This window comes from Lithobates pipiens, unplaced genomic scaffold, assembly GCF_037356315.1.
Source record: "Lithobates pipiens isolate NorthernLeopardFrog02 unplaced genomic scaffold, aLitPip1_a1.2 Scaffold_10, whole genome shotgun sequence".
Classification (NCBI taxonomy): Eukaryota; Metazoa; Chordata; class Amphibia; order Anura; family Ranidae; genus Lithobates; species Lithobates pipiens.
Window position 1 is genome coordinate 160,086,116 of NW_027507686.1, and position 25,070 is coordinate 160,111,185.

The 25,070-nt window shown below is 42.1% G+C and overlaps 1 protein-coding gene across 7 annotated transcripts in view; it reads left to right on the plus strand.

Annotated features, from left to right (window-relative positions):
• Positions 1–25,070, plus strand: part of CHRM1 (cholinergic receptor muscarinic 1) — a 443,365-nt gene that overhangs the window by 173,328 nt on the left and 244,967 nt on the right. For 5 of the 7 annotated variants that reach the window (XM_077458590.1, XM_077458582.1, XM_077458624.1 and 2 more), the window contains exon 3: positions 1,049–1,258. The exons of the other annotated variants lie outside the window; for them this stretch is intronic. The gene's annotated coding sequence lies outside the window, so the exon portion shown is untranslated. The remainder of the gene's footprint in view (positions 1–1,048; positions 1,259–25,070) is intronic. 7 annotated transcript variants of the gene reach the window in all.

Sequence of the window (25,070 nt, forward strand, 5' to 3'; positions counted from 1 at the left end):
GTAGGGACCAATGTGAGTGTGCAATGTACAGGGATAGGGGTAGACACTCACTCAGGTTGAACTGGATGGACTGGTGTCTTTATTCAACCTTACTAACTATGAAACTATGAAACTATGAAGTTCACGGCACACGCCCTTCGGACAAAAGTCTGGCGCTTTGTCTACGGAAAATCTGATTGTGTGTACGAGACTTTAGACAGGTAGTGTGTTACTGACTGGATCACCATGTGAAAATAAAGTTTTGTTTTTGCGTTTTATACTGCTTTTTATACTGCTTTAAGGGATCCTCATAGATGTACATTTTACTCAGGAATTCTCCTATAGGTTCACGCTGGAACCCTATGAAAAAAACACATGTTCTGTCTTCAGTCAATACTGAATTTCCACTGTTCTATGGAATTAGCCTCTAATCGGTTATTTGGCAGAGTATCTTTATTTCACAAATGCCCGTAGGGTTTAAAGCTAGCACTTAGCAACAACATCTATATTTCTGGAAAGTAACCTGTTAGTCCGCACAGTTCTGTATAGAGCAGCTAATCTGTAACACTTGCTGAAATTATTAATTGCACTCACTCCTCTTATAGGACAGCTAGTCTGCAACACTTAGGAAAAATATTCATTATTTTGCAAGTTTCTAGACAGCAAGTTCATTTATCCAGTGTACTTGTATACAGCGCCTGTCATTTTTCCTGAGCAGAATGTCATCTGGGGAAGCAGGATTAAGTCCATGTTCTTTTTAACCCTTAGGAGTAAGTTTGTAGTAAAAACGTCAGAATCAAAAGATGGGTTTAGTGCGGTTGTTAGTATACTAACCAAATCAACAATGTATTTTTGATTTACTTATAAGACAGCAAATTATTTATATTAAACAGCATCTGAGTCTAAAATAGAAAAATATATGTTCAGACATTATAATAATCACTACTTGTCTATGCAGTCATTTATTTTTATTTTCTGAGTAGTTTGGTCTTAAAGTCCATTATTGTGTTGAACTGGTGAAAAAAAATCTGATACCATTTTGAGTTTTGATAATATTTTTCTGTCACAGCTCCACCTCAGGAAGCATCTCGGTTCTCTGTGTGCCAAATCCAGTACTAGAAACAGGATTCAGAGCTCCTGAATATAAAACACCCAGGGAGAATGCAAAAAAGAGTTTGTGTCGATCACTTCTGCTGTCTGCCTCCACCCTTCAGGTTCAATTAAAGCCACGTTCGGGGCAAAGTGCCAGTGCCTCTTGATAGCCTACAACCCCTTCAAGGTATGCTCACTCATCCACGCTTCATTGCCACCTAATCATTCCACTGATCACCTTATTTCATTTGTTCTAAAACAGGGCTTTTGGGCATGTGGGAGCACATTGTGATAATAAGGAGGTCTAACATACCCTACACTGGATAAGAAGTGGGGCTAAACAAAATGTCCCAGCATAATTTCCTTAAAAACTGTTTAGTAAACTCTAAAGATCTCACAAAGCTTTCAATCCTCAATCCTAGTGAGCCCATTGTACCCCACACACTGCAGCACTATGTAGGCTCACCTACTTTGGATGCTGTTGCCACACTGTACTGTATTTAATAAATCTCTTAGGATTTGGCCTTTTGAGTCAAGGAATTCTTGCACATGTGTAACATAACTAATCGCTAATGTGTCTCAAGTATCATGGAATCCTGTACTGGTGCTGTGAATTGATTGCTTCCCTCTTCTTGGCATGAGGAGATTCTCATGCTGGCATCTTGCCAGTGTGGAGAATGGGACCTGAAGAACGAATGCACAATGTACCGGATACAGTTAGAACAGTTAGTTCACAGGTCACTGTGCTGCTTTTGCAAGCAAAGAAGTCTACAACTTCCAAAAGTTTAATTCACGTCAAACAACTAAATATAATGTTGAAAAAGAAATGATGAAATGTGCATATAAACTAGCTGTTTACCTTCCAAAGCATTTGTATTTCTGTTCACCCAGTCCTGAGATTCACAGAATTGTGCAACACAGCATAGCGACCTGTATTGATCTCTGTTACAGTTGAAGTGCAATTTCAGGCTATACCTAACTAATCTTTAAAAATGCCCCCCCCCCCCCCTAGGCTAATTAATCTGTGTAAGAAGGATGTATATGCTTACCTATTTTCAGTCCCCTCTGGTCCGGTCACACGATCTGGCTGCTGCAGGGGACAGGAGGGTGTGCTCACCACGGATGGGCTATGGAACCTATGGGTGACGTCACCTCTCCAAGGCGTTACCAGCCATTGTCGAGCACTCTTTACTCTCCTTCCTGCAGCTCTTGCTAGCTGACACGTGAGATCACGTGACTGGACTGGAGCGGCCTGAAAGTAGGTAAGCATAAACATACGCTATGTTGTCAAATGTATTGGGATACCTGCCTTTACACACACATGAACATTAATGGCATCCCAGTCTTAGTCCGTAGGGTTCAATATTGAGTTGGCCCCCTCTTTGCATCTATAACAGCTTCAACTCTGCTGGGAAGGCTGTCCACAAGGTTTAGGAGTGTGTCTATGGGAATGTTTGACCATTCTTCCAGAAGCACATTTGTGAGGTCAAGTACTGATGTTGGACGAAAAGTCCTGGCTTACAGTCCTCTGCTCTAATTCATCCCAAAGGTGTTCTATCAGGTTGAGGTCAGGACTCTGTGCAGGACAGTCAATTTCCTCCACCCTAAACTTGCTCAGGTTAGTCAGAACAGGTGTTAGGATGAAGGAGGAGCATTTTAAGTTTCGTTAGGTATATCCTGGAATTCCACTTTGAAGCTGGACATAGACGATTTAAATCTCGGCCAGTTAAGCAGGGCCCACTAATCAATTTGGGTACAAACAACATGCCAGATTTTTCCTGGGATTATTGCCAGTGTATTTAGCCACTAGCAAAAATCTATTTGTGTTCTCCTGGCAGGGACGGGTCTCCGCATTCACCCCCCTGGGAGAACACAATAGCTAGGTCACCTCTCTGTGTCTAGACTGTGGCCTGACAGTAAAGGAGCAGCAACCGACCGATGAGCTGACCTATCTACTTTCTCCTTCATGTCCCTTATAAGCAAATGTGAATTCAGAACACCTGGTTTGTAGATTTGTGTTCAGTTTACCATAATTGATGACTTGTATCTTAAAGATTAATAGCAAGAGTATACTATGGTCCATTATCCTTTCCTGGAGCTGTTGGCACATTGCCGCCTTGCATGTATTTACTTTTATTTGCTGGTGGACCTAAGAAATATTTTCTAAAAGCCCAGTAATTATTTCTGTATACCCCTACCTGTACCTTAGTGGTAGGGCCCCTTAGTATATATATTTTGTAGAATTTCCCCTGTAGCTTCAGAATGTTGGATTTATTCCTAGAAGTATGAAGCCTCTCTACAGATGTCAGGGACTATATCATGTCTTCCAAGTGAAGATCCAGATCTAAGTCTCTGCACTCTCCTTGTTTCCAGTGTGATCTTGTCACATTCCTCTCATACTATACATGTTTCCCTACACATGCACAATGTCCCGAGACTTGTCCTGGACTTTGTCTAACAGTCTATAGGTTGCATTGAATTGTGCTGCCCCCCTCACTGATTTGTAGTAGGTCTGTACGCACTGTTTTATTTATTTTGTGCCTTCTAACTCTTTATTCCATTGTAACCATTTTTAAATTGAATTCTAAACAGACCAAAAAAGGCACTGACAGGTGAGCGTTAGAGTTGGCATCCTAATCTATGGGCTTCAGGGAGCACCTTTATTACATAAGGAAAGAGTGCCAGAGATGATGTTGAAATTCAGTCTGTCTGTTAGAAAACCATGCATACACACAAATCGTTACCGCTAATGGATGTATAATGTGTTGTTACATCAGTAGTATGTAAGGAAGCACAGCGAATTTGGAGCATAAACGGCTCCATTTTTGGTAGGTAAGTGAAATTCTCTAGATTTACAGATGGACAAAGCATAGCTCAAAAATGTAGATTTTTTAAGCTTTTTGGGGGGGGGCTACATTTTCCTATTTTTAGATTTCAAACTTTATGCCACAATTAAAATCACTGTGCAGGATTTCATTATGTACCATGTACATTATATGACTAGAACTAAATTGTCACGCAGTAATACAGGAAATAGGTAAATTACAAACACAATAATACAATGAGAATAGCACTGACCCAGATCCTATGATACTGCCATGTTTCCTGATGCACTATATTGAGAATGAATCATAAGGGAATGCCATTTGTTTGTGGTACTATTTAAAATAGCACTATAGTAATCAACATTTTATATGCATTTTGTGATTATTTGAAATATGAATAGAAAAGGATAGGGTGGTTTAGTGATTAGTGACCCATAAAACCAGTAGCATGGGAAAAAAAGTGTAGGATGTATCACCAGGATGTGATGTACTTGCGGAACAAATAACAAACAAAAATTCCCAGCTCACTTACCATCCAGCCTGCAACAAACCAAATTGACCTGTCTAAGCCCTTGTACACACGGTCGGAGATTCAGACGGAATGTTTCCTATCGGACCGTTTTGTCGGATATTCCGACTGTGTGTGGTCTGCATCGGACTGTTTCCGTTGGAATATCCAATGGACCAAGTTTTCCAACTTGCCGGTAAAATTTTCCGACAAAATGCTCCTATCGGACATACTCTGATCATGTGTAGCCTACTCCGACGAACAAAGTGCCACGCATGCTCAGATCAAATTCCTAGACCAAAGCTAATGGCTACTAGCCTGAACGTAGTCCCGTCGTAACAAAATAACGTCATCACATTATGTACAATCGGATTTTCTGACAACTTAGTCCGACCCTGTGTATGCAACATCACTTCCGGACCTCTTCCCGAATTAATCCGTCAGAATTACTCTGAGGCCGCGTACACACGGGCGGACTGTTCGCCCAACTTTGTCCGCTGAACAGTGTTTGGGCGGACAGTCCGCTCGTGTGTGGGCTTTCAGCGGACAGTTTCAGCGGACAGTTTGACGGACAAGGTTTTTCGGAATTTCCGAAAAACTGTCCGCTGAAACCTTGTTTCAGCGAACAGTCCGCTCGTGTGTAGGCTTGTTCGTCAAACAAAGTTGCGCGCATGCTCAGAAAGGATTTTCACGCCGAAAGTTATAATGCAGTGTATAGGACGTCGTATTTTTCGTCCCGTCGTACGTGCCGTTCACGTCATCGCGCACGGTTTCAGCAAACTGTTCGTCCGTCGTGTGTGGCCATGTCCGTCCATGCTAATTTTGAGTGGACTGTTTGCCGAAACTGTTTGACGGACAAAGTTGGGCGAACAGTCCCCGCGTGTGTACGCGGCCTGACGGATTTGGTTGTCGGAATCTCCGACCGTGTGTACAAGGGCTTACAGTGCATGTTAAAAAAAGGGGTTTAATTTACACACATTTGCAAATACAGGCCACATCACAGCCTATAAAAATTATTATAATTATAACTATAATTATAACTATAATTTGAGAATCTCCAAAGGTGGTGCACATATATAATAATGAATAGATTAACCACTTTCAGACCGGACCATTTTGCTGGTCAAAGACCAGACCACTTTTTGCGATTCGGCACTGCGTCTCTTTAACTGACAATTGCGCGATCGTGCGACGTGGCTCCCAAACAAAATTGACGTCCTTTTTTCCCACAAATAGAGCTTTCTTTTGGTGGTATTTGATCACCACTGCGGTTTTTATTTTTTGCGCTATAAACAAAAATAGAGCGACAATTTTGAAAAAAACACATTATTTTTTACTTTTTGTTATAATAAATATCCCCCAAAAATATATAAAAAAACATTTTTTTCCCTCAGTTTAGGCCGATATGTATTCTTCTATATATTTTTGGTAAAAAAAATCGCAATAAGCGATTATTGATTGGTTTGCGCAAAAGTTATAGCGTAATGGCGTAATGGCGGCGATCAGCGATTTTTATTGTGACTGCGTCATTGTGGGGGACCCATCGGACATTTTTGACACATTTTTGGGACCATTGTCATTTATACAGTAATCACTGCTATATAAATGCAGTGATTCCTGTGTAAACGACACTGGCAGTGAAGGGGTTAACCAGTGGGTGGCAGTGTAGGGGTTAAGTGTTCCTAGGGGTGTGTTACTAACTGTGGGGGGGTTGGGCTTTCATTTAGTGAACACTGATCTCTGCTCCAATCACATGGAGCAGAGATCAGCGTCACTAGTTGCTAGGCAGAATGGAGAAATGCTGTTTACAACGGCATTTCTTCATTCGGCCGCTCCGTGAGACGATCGCGGGTATGCCCGCGGCGATCAAGTCCGCGGGTCCCGCGACCGGACTCACGGGGGTCCCGACCAGCGCGGGAGCGCGCCGCCGGCGGCGCGCTCCTGATGGCAGGGCGGCAAATTTAAAGGGACGTACATGTACGCCCATTTGCCTGCCCGTGCCATGCTGTCGACGTACATCGTCATGCTCTGGTCGGCAAGCGGTTAAAGGGGTTGTAAAGGTAAATGTTTTTTCACCTTAGTGCATTCTATGCATTAAGGTGAAAAAACATCTCACACTGCCGGCGCCCCCAGTCCCCCCTTTTACTTACCTGACCCCTCGAAAGTCCCGCGCTGGCCCCCGCCGTCCTCTTCGCTGCTCAGCCTGGCCGCTGATTGGCTGGAGTGAATGGATTGAAAGCAGCGCAGCCATTGGTTCGCGCTGCTGTCAATCACATCCAATGACGCAGCGCGCTGGGGCCGGCCCGTGTGATACAGCGAGCGGCTATAGCCGCCGGCTGTATAACGGGAGCGTGCCCGCAGGTGTTTCTCACCATGCGAGGGAGCTTGCATGAACGTGAGAAGTACCTGCGGGAGGAAGCAGAGACAGCCGCCGAGGGACCCAAGAAGAGCAGGTTCGGGGCCACTCTGTGCAAAACGAGCTGCACAGTGGAGGTAAGTATAACATGTTTGTTATTTAAAATAAATAAATAAATTTACTTTACAATCCCTTTAAGGACAGGTATGCCTGGAGGGAACCCATCCCTCCTTAAAGTTACAGGGACACACTGGACACCCAACAATAGCACAATGGCAGCAAAGGCACCCAGTGCATCCCCACACCAAATCACCAACCATACAAACAAATGTCAACCACCCCAACCTATACCTGGGGCTTAACAACAAGGAGCACATGAAAGGGCAATGCATATCAAATAACAAACAAAAATTTAGTTTGCATACATTTGAAAATACATGTGTAAGCTGCAGAGGCCACATCACAGCACCCCAGTGCACTGCAGTTCTAACGCTATAATATGAGAGTCTCCAAAGCAGGAGCACATATATAATGGATAGATTAAGGGCAGGTATGCCAGGAGGGAGCCCATCCCTCCTTAAAAGTACAGGGACACATTGGACACCCAGCAATAGCACAATGGCAGCAAAGGTATCCACCAAATAACTTCCGCAACAGCCTTGTTCCCTTATTCCAGGTTTCTGGAGGACTTTACATCAACATCAACAAATATTGTTAAAACACACACAAGCTGATAGCTTTTTAGCAACTCTCCTACATTCCCAATGCAAAAATACACTATTAAAAAGTAACTTTGCATGCCTGCTTTTAGCACACATATTGGAATTTCACCATGTTACAGATATTAATGACTATCATATTTGTTTAAGAAGATACACTGCTGTCAGTAATGAAAACCATGCCAGGTCATATAATGTAGCCAGGTTTGAAAAGTAATGATGGAGATAAGCCAAACTGATTGTGGATCTGTTTATAATAGATAAATAGTTCTATAACAATGAGAGTGCCAAGCGTGCCAACAACAGCACAAAATAGCTCACTCTTAGTTTTGACTCAGATACCTTTAAATGGAGGTAAATATAAGGAAACCAAATGTGTCTATGTTTTAGATGTACCAATATTGGATGGCAAACTGTCCTGATCATCAGAGTCAGCAAAAAAAAACATCTTCCGGTATTTTGCAATTGGAATATCCCCCTCAATTTGACCTTAAAATATATCTAAAGCCATTTTTTCTTATTTTGGATAGAGTAGGGGATGGTATCACCTGTTCCTGCTCTAATGTCAACTCAAAAAGATTTTTTATTTTTCTACCTTAGTGACAATGGTCACCAGGACAAATAGAGATTGTGAATCGCTATAACTTGGATACAGACAGTAATAAACATGTCAGAGGTTCTCACCCCTGTATCTGGAACAAAAAAAAAACACGCTTTAGATACATTTGAGTGAGTTTGTTGTTTGACCATGCAGTGCACTTATCTCTCCTTCTACTTTGCTTGGCAACTAGGAACAAAGTGGCATACCCGATAATCTAGGTGTGGTTTGGCATGAGTCGTACTCTTCTTTATCCCCCATGAATGCAATTATTGAATCTTCTCTGCTTAGGCACCCAATGGAAAGCAGAGTCTTCAACCCTGTGTAAGCTCCAAATTACAATTTAGAGCTTACACTGTGCTAACTCTGTTTGATCCTAGCTGCAACACACTTTAGATGGAGCACAAAAAGAAGGAAAGTCTTGGCCTGGTGGGGCCACTTTTAAAGTCAAGTTGTTTCTTTGCTGTGCACAGATTCATTTTAAAAACTGGCTAACATTCCATAACTTTTTATTTTTTATCAGTAGAATTTGTTGTTAAAGTTAAAGTTAAAGTGTAAGTAAATCCTCCTATCGTTTTCAGCCAAGGAAGCTGCCATCTTTGCCTCTGTTTAATTTACAACTGCCATGATGCTCCACATGTGATCAGTTATGACACCAGCCATTGGATGGTATGACAGTTTGGTTGAGAGCACAACCAATGAGAGTGTTACATTTATGGCATGTGCCGGAAATTAAACTGTTTTATGGATGGGTTTACTTCCGCTTTAATTTAAACCAACCATTTATTGGCAGTTAAATTGCAAATAATTATAATCCAGTTTACTGAAAAAAAAAGGCATAATTGGTTTTCTATAAACTTCCAAAGTGATATTAGTCATGATAGACTTTATGATGCAAGCTCTTTAAAAAATGTACCTGGAATGTATATATGTTTTGGCATATAAATAGCAGTTAAGTGTCAGTCTTCTGCCATCATTGAATTTTGTTTGTTTACAGCCTTAGCTGGTGACAGGGAAATGTGGCTCTAGAACAATAAGCAAAATATCCATGCTCCACAATGCACACAGGGGGAGATTTACTAAACTGATGCACACAGAATCTGATGCAGCTCTGCATAGTAACCAATCAGCTTCCAGGTTTTATTGTTAAAGATGAATTTACTAAGCTAAAGTTAGAAGCTGATTGGTTACTATGCACAGCTGCACCAGGTTCTGTGTGCACCAGTTTAGTAAATCTCCCCCACAGATAGCTTCAGATTTCTCGTGCAGTCACAGCAAAGGTAAGGGTGCTGCCTTAGGTGTAGATACACAACAATATTTCTGTCACCTTTTTAGTGCATTTTAAAAACCTATCTATAAAGCAGATCATAGATTATACAATTTTCTTTCTGTGCACCATGGGTGGAAGGAAAGAAAATTGCTCCATTCTTCCATCAGCACAATCAGTGTTGATGGGGTTTCTCTCTCACAGCGCTATTGTGTTCTGTTGGCGGGGAGCCTTCCTGCTGGCAGAATACAATGATAAGTGTTGTCACTTATCCTTTGGGAAAAACCTGACAGGCTGGTTGTACACAAGTCAATCAATAGATTGACTTGTGTACAACCAGGGTGCCCATACATGGATTGAAATTAACTGGCTGAATTTTGATCCATGTATGAGCGGCTTTAGAATAAAGTTCATTACCACAGTTTAGTTATTTAAGCTAGAGATCTGTGAAACAATTAACTTAATTTATCTGTTTTAATCAATTGTAACTTTATGACTATGAATGTCATCTATTTTTTTTCATGCTTCTATATTTCCGAAATCTCATTCAGATCTGGTTCCCTTCTTTCTATTGTCATACTGATTCAATATTCTATTCCTACGTCTCCAAGAAAACATTCCAGAAACGCTTCTTGCTCTTGTACAGCGATGGCTTCTGTAAGCTTGTAAAACGTGCTTCCTTGTAGTTTCCATGCAGTTTAAATGGGTACGTCTTTGACATCTTGTAAATTTGCCAGGTAGATTTATGAAACCAGGATGCTATTGAGGAAATTCTTCTTACACGTCTTCATAAATGCCTTAGCGATGCCAGGGTAGGAATTTTCATAAGTGTCCCTGTTTGGCAGTCTTTATGGGTATCTATGATCTAATATTAAAAGCTGAGAGTTTCATAGGCTGAGGGCTATAAGCAGATAGGTAACAGGGATATAATTTCTAGCCTGTTAAATCTTTTAACGTGCACTTATATTTAACCCAACTTTAGGAGCTAATAATGATTTTGCATAAACAACACTTAGGCTGGGTTCACACTTATGCGAATTGGATGACGGTTTCCACCGCATCCATTTCACATGAAAGGAGAGTATGACCGGCTCTCAATGAAGCCTGTTCACACACCTCCAGGGAAGCCGCAGAGCGCACTGCAGAAGGGTCCTGTGCATTTTTGGCTCTGTTTTAGGTCCGAATTCAGGCAAAAATTTGGACCTGATTCACCCCTGAAATGGGGAACAGAGACACATAGGACTCCTGCTGCAAACCGCTCCGCAAATAGTGTGAACTTGGCCTTATGGTGTACATCTAAACCTTCAGTACTCTAATTATATCACTTCTTCCATAGGAACCGCTGAAAAGGATGCGTCCTCTGTTCTGTAAGTCCAGGTATTCCGTTGACCCAAACCGTGGACAGCCTTCAGTCAGTAACCAAAATTTTGCAGAGAAAGGTGGGTACTCTTACCGGAGGTGATGGACACAAAGTACTATACAGTAAATGTGTCATACAGGCTTGTATGCGTCACAAATAATTTGTGTACGCTGGATCATGGGTCACCATCAAAGCAGCCAACTTCTGAATCGATGCACCAGGGTATGGGATTCCACAGGACACAAAGAATTCCTCGCTGTATCTCAGAGGTTCCAGTGTAAAGTAGCTCCAAACGATTTCATCATAAAACGAAAAGTATAAACACAATACCTTGCATAGTGAAATTCCACCGTTTGAAGGTTTATTTGTAAAAAATGCGGATTACATAAAAAATGACATCAAAGAATCACATGATCCAATAAATTATATAAAAAGTAAATAAAAAGCAATATGGGGAGCAGGAAACGCTAGGGCTAATGGAGAGGATACCTGGCTGCTCTGATGGTGACCCATGATCCAGCATACACAAATTATTTGTGACGTATACAAGCCTGTATGACACATTTACTGTATAGTACTATGTGTCCATCACCTACGGTAAGAGTACCCACCTTTTTCTGCAAAATTTTGGTTACTGACTGAAGGCTGTCCACGGTTTGGGTCAACGGAATACCTGGACTTATTTTGCACATCACTTTGCTTTAGTTGGACTTATTTCACTTGTTCACATATTGATTGTTTATTCCATGCACATTAATAGTTTTTTTTCCCCTACTAGGCAGCATAACATGTATTATGTGTGCTATCTTTAAGTAGGTCCCAACATTACTAAATTAGTATGGTTCAAGTGTGATTTATATCTAGTTTTTGTCACATTTTGGATATTTCAGCGCTACATATTTTGATCACGTTGTTATTTGGACTTGGTTTGTTTGTATGTTAGCTGCTGGTTTGTGTTACTTCACAATTTCTACTATTTTTATAGGGAGCGCGGTGTTTTCCCCCTTTGTTTTGCAGTGCCAATTAGTGCCCACCACAGTGCCAATCAGTGCCCATCACTGTGCCAATCAGTGCCCAGCAGTAAAACCTGTCAGTACCTCATCAGTACCTCATCATCAGTGCTGCCCATCACAGCCACCTGTCAGTGCCCATCACAGCCGCCAGCCAGTGCCCATCACAGCCGCATATCAGTGCTACCTATCAGTGCCCATCAGTGCTACCCATCAGTGCCCATCAGTAATGCCTATCAGTGCTGCCTATCAATGCTGCCTATCAGTGGCCATCCATTCTACATATCAGCAGGGCCGCTGATAGAAATCATGGGGCCCTGTACAGCCTACCTGACAGGGCCCCCTTCAGCTCCACCCCTGGTCCCTCCTTCAGCCCCGCCCCTGGCTCCACCTGTGGCCCCTCCCCAGACCCCGCCTTGAAACTGTCTCTGCAGCACACTATGGCATTGGCGGCATGGATGACACTGTCTCTGCAGGCAGCACATGCGGTATGGCTCATACCGCATGTGCTGCCTGCAGAGACAGTGCCACCCATGCCACCAATGCTGTAATGTATAGATGCTGCTGCAGTAGTAGTAGATCTTGAATCCTCCCCCCAAGCAAGCACACAGGTGTTAGACGGTTCCCTAGACTTCCTCCCTGATCCTGCTGCCTGGACTGGAGTGTCCACAAACTATCTAATTCAGGTGCCAGCTGCTTCTTTTTTTTTTCTCCCACCGGCGCCGCCAGTTGCCTCACTGATTCTACTCTCAGGCAGAGTGAGGAACAGAGCAGAGGGGGAGGAATCACTCCGCGGCGCCAGGGAAGACACTACAGAGTACGCGCTGGCCGGGACTTAAGCCAGCATGAGGAGTGGGTGCGGAAGAGACATTCTGACATTGTTCCGTGCCCAAAATAGGAGAAATAGTCCCTCTCCCTGCCGCCACCTACATCGTAAAAAAAAATTGAAATGAAAAAGTACGGGGGGGGGGGGGGAGGGGCTGTTGGGGGTTGTTTGTGAAGCGGTTGTGATAGGTGGCCGGGGGAGGGGGGGGAGATGACGATGTTAGGTCATGGTGGCTGGAAGAGTTTTTTTTTTTTTACATTACATTAATTTGTTTTCTGTTAAGGTTGCCCGGGCCCCCCCGCTGGTCAGGCCCGGTACAACAGGGCCAGTTGTACTGGCCTATCAGCAGCCCTGCATATCAGTGCTGCCTCATCAGTGCCCATCAGTGCCACCTCATCAGTACACATCAGTGAAAGAGAAAACAACATTTTATAACCAAAACAAGAAAAACTTGCTTTTTTTCAAACATTTCTGTCTTTTTTTAGTCTGTTTAGCAAAAAATAAAAACGCTGAGGTGATCAAACACCACCAAAATAAGCTCTATTTGTGGGAACAAAAATATAACATTTTTGGGTATAGTGTAGCATGACCGCACAACTGTCATTCAAAGTGCGACAGCGTTGAAAGCTGAAAATTGTCCTGGGAGGGAAGGGAGAAAGTGTCTGGTATTTAAGTGGTTAAAGGAGAATTGTACAAAAGAACGATTGGTTAAACCTACAAGTGCTTTTTTACCACTACTATTCCTTTACATTGGTTTTGGAATTTACAAATGCAGCAATTTAGAAATTGGATAAAAGGTTTAGCACTGGGAAACACTTTTTAATAGATACGTAGTGCATTTTATATACAACCATATAGATCGGACCAAAGTGAAGGACAAACGAGGAGGAAAGGGGGACAGAAGGACTTTGTTCCGAATGAGGCACCGTCCTTCAAAATCAGGTGTCACTTGGGAGCTGACGAGCTGATGGGCTGATGAGGCCCATGATGAAATGGCGTTTGATACCCCACAGTGTGTTATCTACCAGAACACTCAGTGAAAACAGAGGAAAAAAGGCCTAAAAATAGAAAACATAAGCAGCCACCAAATCTAATGACTGGCAAGCTATAGTATATTAGAATAAAATTTTTGGTTTTGGGTTTAATACCACTTAAAGGCTGCAAGACAAATCAAGCAGAACAATGGCGTTGTGAAGGCAGTTTTTAATAGATTTCTTAACCCTTTGCATTCTACCCTTGGGTGGTATAGACTATTCAATATATTTCAATGTATTTTCTTTAGGAGAGGCTGCAGGGAGGAGTTGGACACCTAAAGCTTCAAATGACAGAGAATTTTTTATTTTTTTTTATAAAGAATGAAGTAATTCCTATGTACATTTTTCATCACATTCATCCACTCCTTGTAATCTCTGCACCCTTTATAAACTGCTTTTCTCTGTGTGAGAGATTTCCTGGACAATCCCCTCCTGAGCTCCAACATTCTGCTAGACTTTCTCATGAATTATGCGTACTCTCACTCACTATAAATCCCTTTCTGATGGTTTCCATATAATTTCCCCACTCTCATCCCATATTTAGCATGTTTCACAGTACAACATCCACTTGTCATCCAGCTGTGAAAGTTTCACTGTAAACTGTAACATTACTGAGCAAGAACATAAGAGCAAGAGGCAATGTAGCTCACACTGTGTTACACTATGAAGACGTTTGTAGTTGTCTATTATCTGAAAACCATAATTGTGATGAACACATCAAATAAGCCTGCATGTTGCTTAAAATTAGGGATGCACCGATACCATTTTTTTTTACAATGAGTACAAGTGCCGATACTTTTTCTTAGTACTCGCCTATACCAATTACAGATACCTTACCGTAACTTTTTTGTTTTAACTTCAGCTGTAGCAATGGTACAAAGCATTGAAAAGTTATTTAAAAATGAAATAAATAGATTTTTGTTTTTAATTTAGCGCTTTTTCAATATGAAATGTGTAAATATATGTTAATATATATGTATAAAAATATTTACTAACAAAGCAAACAAAAAAAAGTTTTAATTGTTTATAAAATAGACGTAAAAGAAAAAATTAAGGCTGATTAGAGTAAATTAAGGATTATTAAGAGGTTAAACAGCGGAACATTTGTTCATCCCTTTGATCTGCAGATGAATAAACAGAAATATACAAAAAGAAACAATGTTTCTTTTTATTTTAGTGTTTCAGGGCTGAGCAATATTGGTAATAAACATTGCCGGCTGATTATTTTTTTTTGACAGCTCCAATTACCAGAGTTCTTTAACACAGGGGAGACCCACTGACAGCTCAAAGAACCGAGCATGAAAGTTTCGGTTTCAGGTATTGGTGCATTTGCACGAGTACCGATACTTGTGCAAATATTCGGTATCGGCACCCATACCGATACTAGTATCTGGGCAACCCTAGTTAAAATTATGCACAGATGTTTATGGTGTGACATAGAATACCATATTTACCTGACCAGTCACATTGTGGATGAAAAATAGTTGTATTCACAGAATAATCATCACTAATAGCACATAGGATTGAATCAATAAAATAATGTTTAAAAGGTTAGATGGGAAAAACCTGTACATAACCTGCATTTTGGCTCAATATAGATGTAAGCTTAAAGGCGTTGTAAAGGCAGACTTTTTTTATCTTTAGCATTCTATGCATTAAGATAAAAAACCTTTTGTGTAATAGCAGCCCCCCAGCACCCCCTGAATGACTTACCTGAGCCCTTTGTCTCTCCAACAATGTCAGTGAGTGTCTTAGCCTTCCGGGACATTCCTCCTGATTGGCTGAGACACAGCAGCGGCGCCATTAGCTCCCGCAGCTGTCAATCAAAGTCAGTCAGCCAATCAGGGGAGAGAGGGGGTGGGTCGAGGCTCTGTGTCTGAATGGATACACGGAGTTCTGACTTGGCTTGGTGCCCTCATAGCTGCTGGCTAAGGGGGGCACTAGATAGGAGGGAGGGACCAGGAGCAGTAAAGAGGGACTCGAGAAGAGAAGGATCCGGGCTGCTCTGTGCAAAACTAACTGCACAGAGGAGGTAAGTATAACATGTTTTTTTTTTAAACAAGTATTTATAATCACTTCAACTGGGATACATTTAAGCCAGCCATAGATGGAACATTTTTCTTTCCTGCAACCATGGATTGCTGGAAAAAAAATTGCTTGATTCCCCCATCAACACAGTCAGTGTTGATGGGGGAATCCCTCCTGTGGAGCCATAGCAATGATCACATGTAAAATGTGACCGACTGGGTATAGCCACATTTTATATTTAATTCAGACTTTATTTTTTTTCAATTTTTATAACAAATAAAGAACAACAAAAACAACCAATAAAAAATAAACAGAAAGTTTCAAACCAAGGTCAAATCACTTTTCCAAACAGTATCAGCATTGGTACATTTGATACATCATCATCTAATTTTCCCAAGATATTCACAAATATTCAAGAAATACCCATGAACAGACAGTATATAAGAAAACTTTTCTTTTAGTTTCTTCGACAGGCCCTCCCTCGCCACTAAAAATACACCTAATCTTTATTATGAATTAAAATTAATTTAGAACGTGATGCATCTATTTTCTCCATATCCTTTAAAACTTCTGAAAGGTGTTGCATTGAGAATACGTGTATTTTCCAAACATTACATATTTATCCATTTCCCTAATCCAGTTCCTAAGGGTAGGAGGGTTGGGTGAAACCCAACGGGAGGTTAACAGCTTACGTGCGTGATTTATAATACAGAAATGTTGGCTCCTTTTGCATAAGTTAATAGCACCAATGTGACGTGGCATATAGCAAACAGCCTGTGGCACTGCTGAGGTGTTATGGAAGCCCAGGTTGCTTTCATAGTGGCCTTCAGCTCATCTGCATTGTTAGGTCTGGTGTCTCATCTTACTCTTGACAATACCCAACAGATTGTTTATGGGGTAGAGGTCAGGCCAGTTTGCTGGCCAATCAAGCACAGTGATACCATGAGCAATAAACTAGGTACTGGTACTTTTGGCAGTGTGGGCAGGTGCCAAGTCCTGCTGGAAAATGAAATCAGCATCTCCGTAATGCTGGTCAACAGAGTGAAGCATGAAGTACTCGAGAATTTCTTGGTAGAGGGCTGCTCTGACTTTGGACTTGATAAAACACAGTTGACCAACACCAGCAGAAGACATGGCTCCCCAAATCATCACTGACTGTGGAAACTTCACACTGGACCTCATGCAACTTGGATTTGGTGCCTCTCCAATCTTCCTCCGGACTCTGGACCTGGATTTCCAAATGTATTGCAAAATTTACTTTCACTCGAAAAGAGGACTTTGGACCACTGAGCAACAGTTCAGTCCTTTTTCTTCTTAGTCCAGGTAAGATGCTTCTGATGTCTCTGGTTAAGGAGTGGCTTGACACAAGGAATGCGACAGTTGTAGCCCATGTCCTGGATATGTCTCTGTGTGGTGGCTCTTGAAGCACTGACACCAGCCATAGTCCCTTGTGAATCTCCCCCAAGTTCTCAAATGGCCTTTGCTTCACAATCCTCTCAAGGCTGCGGTCATCCCTGTTGCCTGTGCACCTTTTTCTACCACACGTTTTCCTTCCATTCAACTTTCCATTAATATGCTTGGATACAGCACTCTGTGAACAGCCAGCTTCTTTAGCAATAACCTTTTGTGACTTACCCTCCTTGTGGAGGCTGTCAATGACTGCCTTCTGGACAACTATCAAGTCAACAGTCTTCCCCATGATTGTGTAACCCACCGAACCAAACTGAGAAATTGTTTAAAGGCTCAGGAAACCTTTACAGGTGTTTTGAATTAATTAGCTGATTAGATTGTGACACCTTGGGGTTGATTTACTAAATGCAAATAGACTGTACACTTTTCAAAGTGCAGTTGAACTCCGCAAGTGCAGTTGCTCCAGAGCTTAGTATATTAGGTAAAACTTCACTTTGCAAAGAATACCCAATCACACGCAAGAGATGTACCTGTATATATATCAATCAACTTGTGTACATTCAGCCTGCCCATACATGGTTCACATCTTGGGTGGTTCCTGCTGAACCAGCCAATATTCAAACCATCTATGGCCAGCTTTAGTTTGCCAAAGTGCTGTGTATAATATACAGTTGCCATGTTTCTCCATCTGTTTTTGCATCTCAGTGTTACTGATGTCCTCCAGCACCTTTGCAGCCACTTGTCTGCATAGATGTGTACATGTCAATGCTCGGAGTGTGCTTCCTTATGATGACAATGGTAGAACATGCCTGCTCAATGAGCCACTACCTATAGTCTTCAATGAGGAGAAAATATATATAAAAGAAAACCACCTATAGATGTAATACTGAGAAAATTGAGTACTGTCCATGATACTTTTTTTATTTATTGCATGCATGGGGATGAAAAACCATGAAGAGTATAATAATGTGGTCCTCCCATTCCCAACGGTTTGGGTGACCCACACAGCCAGATATAAAGGTGGTGGAAGGAGAGTATGGCATAGGATCCATAATGGCACTTTCGGTAGCCGTTTAGTGTGGATATCTTAAATATGGGACGTTGTACGTCCTGGCTATGCAGCAATGAAGGACTGAGCTTACCTGGCTTATAAGCGAAAAAGGCGGGTCATGTTGTATACGCCCTGAGTGTAGTTCAGTGAAAGCATATGTGAAAGGATGGCAGCCAGGGCAGAAATTGGGAAAAAGGGAACCTGTTGTTATGCCATGCACAGTCACATGAATGTGCCTATTCAGTCTGGTCATTTTAACAAACGTTTTCAGTTAGATCGGCCATAAAGTGAAAAATATTGATTTTCTTGTTATAATGGCATCTGAAAGTCTGTGGGATATAATTAGGCAGCAAGTAAACATGTTGTCCCTGAAGTTGATGTGTGGAAAGCAGAAAAAATTAGCATTGCAGTTTGTTGCATGTGGGGCTGCATTGATACAAACTAGTCAGTGTGCCCATGCTGTATTCACAGCCAGGATGCCAGTGTCCACAGTCAAAAGTGCCTACAATGGGCACATGAGCATCAGAACTGGACCACAAAGCAATGGAAGAAGGTGGCCTAATCTAATGAATCACATTTTCTTTTACCTCATGCGGATGGTGCTTTAGGCAACGTTCTGCTAGGAAACCTTGGTTCTACCATTCATGTTTATGTCACTTTGACACATACCACCTACCTAAACATTGTTGCTGAACAAGTGCACCCCTTCATGGAAACGGTATTCCCCAATGGCAGTGGCCCCTTTCAGCAGGATAATGTGTCCTGCCACACTGCAAAAATGGTTCAAGAATGGTTTTAGGGGGGGGGGGGGTGCGCATGCACGGCGTGGAGGTGAATGGATGCCTGAAGCTGTAGCTCCGCTCCACCCGGGACATTAATGGCCTCCTGAGGGATATAAACTAGTCTCCAGCGATTTCTACACCCCTCAGGCCACATTGATCTGGTGCATACCGTTGAGGAGGAAGAAGACCCGAGGCGCCGCTCACAATACGCTGACACACTACCTTCTCCGCACGCGGGAACAGTACAGCATGTTGCAAGATGGCGTGTCGGGAGGAGGTAACTCCTCTGCACAGACTCCGCCGCCACCACCGCTGGCATATTCTCCTTCAGCGACCACCAATAGTGAGTAATCTGCAGCGCTCTCTAAAGCGGATCTTGAGGCAAGTTTGGACACTATGTACACCAAGCTAGCTGCCAAGTTCCAGACAGAACTTCACAAAACCTCTCACACTCTATCACAGGAGTAGAGAGCATGAAGCCCTTGTTGGATTTTCCTAAGGTTAATAGACTGTTTGTTTTCTATAGTTGTATGTTTAATTTGGTTTTCTTGTTTAGGTCGGTCAGTTTACAGTGTGAATCACACTTCCTCTCGGAGAGGTGTTTCTCTGATATGCATATTTGATGTTCCTAACATGTCTTGTTATTTTTATTATTGTCCATGGGAAGATGGCTGCCCCCCTCGCAGCTCTTGAATGGTCTCAATTATGCCTCCGTACTATCCCCTTCCTATCTCTATTTTTGATTACCTTTCTGTGGATAGCTTGGTATTGCATCCCTTATGCCAATTACTTGTATTTCCCATAATGTTAAGGGATTTAATTCACCCATTAAGAGACGCAAGGACTTTGCCTATAAACAAATAGAGGCCAAAATTCTCTTGATCCAGGAAACCCATTTTTCCCAATCTTCACATCCAAAATTTTTTCACAAAAATTTCCCCCAGGCTTTTTACTCCCTTCATTCCACCAAAAGTAGGGGTGCGGCCATATTCCTGCACTCTTCTTTCCCAATGGAGGTGAAACAAATCTATAAGGACAGAGAAAGTAGATACATCATTATTAAAGGAGTCATACACAATAGAGAATTAACTATTGCAAGTGTTTATGCTCCAAATGATGGCCCTGCTTCCTTTTTTAAATTATTCTTTAACAAATTGACCAATTATTAATCTTCTCACATGATCATTTGAGGAGATTTCAACATGGTCACCAATGCAACACTTAACACTTTAACAGCCACCACTAAAGCCTTTCCCAGGTCTCTCTCTAATGGCCTATTAGAATATCAATTAGTTGATACCTGGAGAGCGCATAATGTAGGGGTCAAGGAATTTACCTTTTTCTCCCACCTTCACAATAGTAATGTGAGATTGGATTACATTTATGCCTCTCCTATAATACTGGCTAATTACACGCAGGCTAAGATTCATCCTTATGTATGGTCAGACCACCAAGTAACCTCCTTTACCACTAAATTTATTAAGCTTGCTCCAACTCCTCACTTCTGGAAGCTTAATAAAGCAATCCTGACAGATTTAGCGGTTGAATCAGAAGTAGCAAAGACTATAGAAAAATATTTTACACAAAATGCCCTTCCAGAAACCTTGCCCTCCACTCTCTGGACGGCCCATAAGGCGGTCCTGAGGGGCGCGCTTATTGGCATAACTTCATCTCGCAAAAAATTGAATAGGCAAAAGATATTAGACCTCACACAAGAATTAGACCACCTATATAAAAACACAGATTCATTGAATCTGGAGGCCACTAGATTATTCATAAATCAGAAACGATTAGAATTAGACTCCCTACTAGCTAGCAAGGTAGAAAAGGCCCTTAGATGGTCTAAGGCTAAAGTTTTACTTCATAATAATACCGCTTTGACTCTATTTGCAAGAAAGTTGAACCAATCTATAAGTCCCTCTCATGTTTACAAATGAACCACTGAGACAGGACTAACAACCTCTCATCCAAATGAAGTACTCAAAATCTTTGAAAGATTTTATTCATCCCTGCTAGTGCCAGGACTTTCCAATCTCTTGGCAGAGGATGCATCCTGGTTTCAAAATATCCCTATACCCACTCTCTCGCCACTGCAGCTGGAGACACGTAATGCCCCCATCACTGTATCTGAAGTCTTGAATATAATTAAGAATTTGAAGACGGACTCGGCTCCAGGCCCAGACGGCTTTCTGTCTATATACTATAAGAAATATTCAGCCTCCCTAGCCCCGAGATTGGTTCAGCTTTTCAGTTGGGTATTACAGGGTGGCAGTTTCCCTGAAGAGCTGCTTTTAACAAATATGTCCCTGATACCTAAACCCAATAAAAATCATACACTCCCCCAAAACTACAGGTCCATTTCTGTCATTAACAACAACTTAAAAATATTTAGCAGAATCCTAGCGGATAGACTGTCCAGAATAATTCCATCCCTGATTTCCTCTTATCAATAGGGCTTCAAACCCTCACAGATTTATTAATGATAACATACGTTTAGCTGTGGACATCTTTCAGGACGCAAATTTAGCCTCTCGAAAACTTCTCTTGCTTAGCCTAGGCATAGAAAATACATCTCTTATAAAGTATGGGCTTCAGGGGTGAATTTTTGCAAGCTTTTCAGGAAATCCAAGAACTCGTATAAGGATCCCGGGGTGCAACTCTGAATTTTTTCCCCTAGGACGTGGTACTAGACAGGAATGTCCACTCTCCCCTTTAATTTTTGCACTTGCATTAGAACCCTTAGCTATTGCCCTTCTAAATAACCCAGACATATCCGGCTATACAAAAGGTACCTCGTCTTACAAACCTTGTATGTATGTGGAAAACGTTTTGATGTTTCTCACTAACCCCCTAATTTCCTTGCCTAACTTATTGCAGACCTTAGCAAGCTTTGCCAGAATCTCCGTCCGGACTTTCGATCAATGTCACAAAGTCCGTAGCTCTTCCAGTGTGGTTTTCGTTAGACGAACTCGGCCATCTCAGAAATACTTACTCTTTCACCTGAATGGAAGCTCACCTTCCATATGTTGGTATTGGTCTCACCGGAGACTTTGGCAAACTCTTTAAAGTAAACTATCCCCCAATGATAGAAAAATTGAAAAAACCCTCAAACTTTGGTCCTCACTTCATATCCCCTTCATTGGTAGAATCACAGCCCTCAACATGACAATCCTCCCTGGGGATTATTCTACTTATTTAGATCCCTCCCAATTAGACTCTCTAAAAGTTACAATATCCAGGCCTTTTTTAACAAATTTATTTGGCAGGACAAACCGTCCAGATTTGCTAGGGAAGTTCTCTATCGATCTTCAAGGAGAGAAGGTTTGGGGGTTCCTCAAGTATGGTTATACTACCTAGCCAGTAGATACACCCAACAGGCCCAATGGAGCATAAAGAACTTTAAGGTCTCCTGGGTAAAATTCGAAAGGGATTCTATCAAACCCCTATATCTCCCTGGATTAATGTGGTCCTCTAACCCTCCTAGCTCTGAATTGGGGTCAAAAAATCAGATTGTCACAATAGGATTGAAACCTTGGAATCAATATAAGACCAAATATAACCTCATATCACAAACACCCTTAGGAGCCTCATTCCTTGGAGACCCCAGATTCCCCCTGGCATATGATCACCTGGAATCCTTCTTAATCTGGGCCGATTGTAATTTGACCACATTCGGTGATTTTCTGACTGAATCAAAGTTTACTGCGTTTTCAGAACTACAGATTCGATTTCATATCCCAGACAGGGAATATTATCATTTCTTACAAATTGGACACTTTTTTCAGCATCACTATGCCAATCTCCTTTCAGAGTCTACAACATTATTTGAGAACATATGCTATACCTCCCCTCGCCAAAAAGGCCTTATATCAGGAGTTTACAAACTCCTAGAATCAATAGAGGAAAAGCCTATTTTAAAATACAGAGCACAATGGGAACAGGAGCTCAGTCTGAGGGAGGGAGACCTGGATTGGGAGAAAGGCTGACAAAACATGCTTGGTGACAGTTTAGGAGATATTTGCAAAAGACAGGCACCGCTGTCTATGGCGCATGCTTCATAGACAGCGGCGCACAGGCGAGCTGAGCATGCCGCTGCTAACAGCAATCATGCCGTTAGTGGCGGCTCCCGCGTGCATGCGCGGGGGTAATGTCATGGCGGCTCCGGCCAGTCACAGCACTGGAGCTGCGATACCCGGAAGTTACTCTGGGTATCATGGTGGCATCAGAGGAGGACAACGAGGGTCGCTTCAGGGGCTTCCATCTCAGGTAAGTTATTCATAATGAGCTAGTATGCTATGCATACTAGCTCATTATGCCTTTGCCTTGCAGGGTCTATTTTGTAAAATATTTAGCAGCAGTATTACCACCACTACTAAATGTTACAGCTTTCTGCTCAGGGTTCCTTAATCTGAGCATGGCTGGCCAGGAAAAGGAGGCAGACAGCTTGTGCCCCCCCTTCTAAACCATACCAAGCCACGTGCCCTCAACATGGGGGGGTACCTTGTTGGTCCCCCCTGGCAAAGAGGATAAGGGCCCCTTCCCCACAACCCTGGCCCAATGGTTGTGAGAGTTAGCATGAGAGGGCTTATTGAAATCTCACCCAGGAGACTCTCCCCCATTTGCTTACATTGCGCCAATGGAGACCAGGAGATGATCTTCCATGAAAGTCAAACGATGGATTTAGATATGTCGGTAGGTGGTGGGTTGCTTTCTTTTGGCAGGGGCATTGCAATTGATGTGCATCTACATAGATGCACAATGTGATTGAGAGCAGATTTACATTGTGAGAAGTTTAACCACTTTCAGACCGGACCAATTTGCTGGTCAAAGACCAGACCACTTTTTGCGATTCGGCACTGCGTCGCTTTAACTGACAATTGCACGGTCGTGCGACGTGGCTCCCAAACAAAATTGACGTCCTTTTTTCCCCACAAATAGAGCTTTCTTTTGGTGGTATTTGATCACCCCTGCGGTTTTTATTTTTTGCGCTATAAACAAAAATAGAGCGACAATTTTGAAAAAACGCATTATTTTTTACTTTTTGTTATAATAAATATCCCCCAAAAATATATAAAAAAACATTTTTTCCCTCAGTTTAGGCCGATACGTATTCTTCTACATATTTTTGGTAAAAAAAATCGCAATAAGCGATTATTGATTGGTTTGCGCAAAAGTTATAGCGTTTACAAAATAGGGATAGTTTTATAGCATTTTTATTAATAATTTTTTATTATTTTTTTTTACTAGTAATGACGGCGATCTGCGATTTTTATTGTGACTGCGACATTGTGGGGGACCCATCGGACATTTTTGACACATTTTTGGGACCATTGTCATTTATACAGTAATCACTGCTATATAAATGCAGTGATTCCTGTGTAAATGACACTGGCAGTGAAAGGGTTAACCAGTGGGTGGCAGTGTAGGGGTTAAGTGTTCCTAGGGGTGTGTTACTAACTGTGGGGGGGTTGGGCTTTCATTTAGTGTACACTGATCTCTGCTCCAATCACATGGAGCAGAGATCAGCGTCACTAGTTGCTAGGCAGAATGGAAAAATGTTGTTTACACAGCATTTCCTCCATTCGGCTCCGTGAGACGATCGCGGGGATGCCCGCGGCGATTGAGTCCGCGGGTACCGCGACCGGACTCACGGGGGTCCCGACCAGCGCGGGAGCGCGCCCTGCCGGCGGCGCTCCCGATGGCAGGGCGGCATCGAATATTGGACGTACCTGTACGCCAATATGCCTGCCCGTGCCATTCTGTCGACGTACATCGTCGTGCGCTGGTCGGGAAGTGGTTAAAACATGTTTTACGAAAAGGACCTGTCAAAAACTGTGTATTTTTATTTACTATGGCCATTTTTTGTAAATGAGTAGGGCTATGTACCTCATGTAGGGGGGGGGAGCGGTATCTGAGGGTTCCCTTATTTTAAAAGCCCCCCTTCCACAGACCCCATAATCACAGTGCTGAGATCTCCCTCATATTAATTCTTCTGCTAGGCAAATATTTATAGCCTGTGTGTTACGCTATTTTCACTATTGAAGAATGTTCTTTAACTGTTATGGTCAAACGTTCTTATAGCTATTTTTCTCTTGGAATTGAATAGAAATTGACATCCCAAAAATATTACAAACTTACGGGTATGGTTTGCTAATTGTGTTCAAATGATGAGACATCCCATAGAGTTTTTCCTTTGTGATTGTTCAACTGGGCGTGACTGCTTTG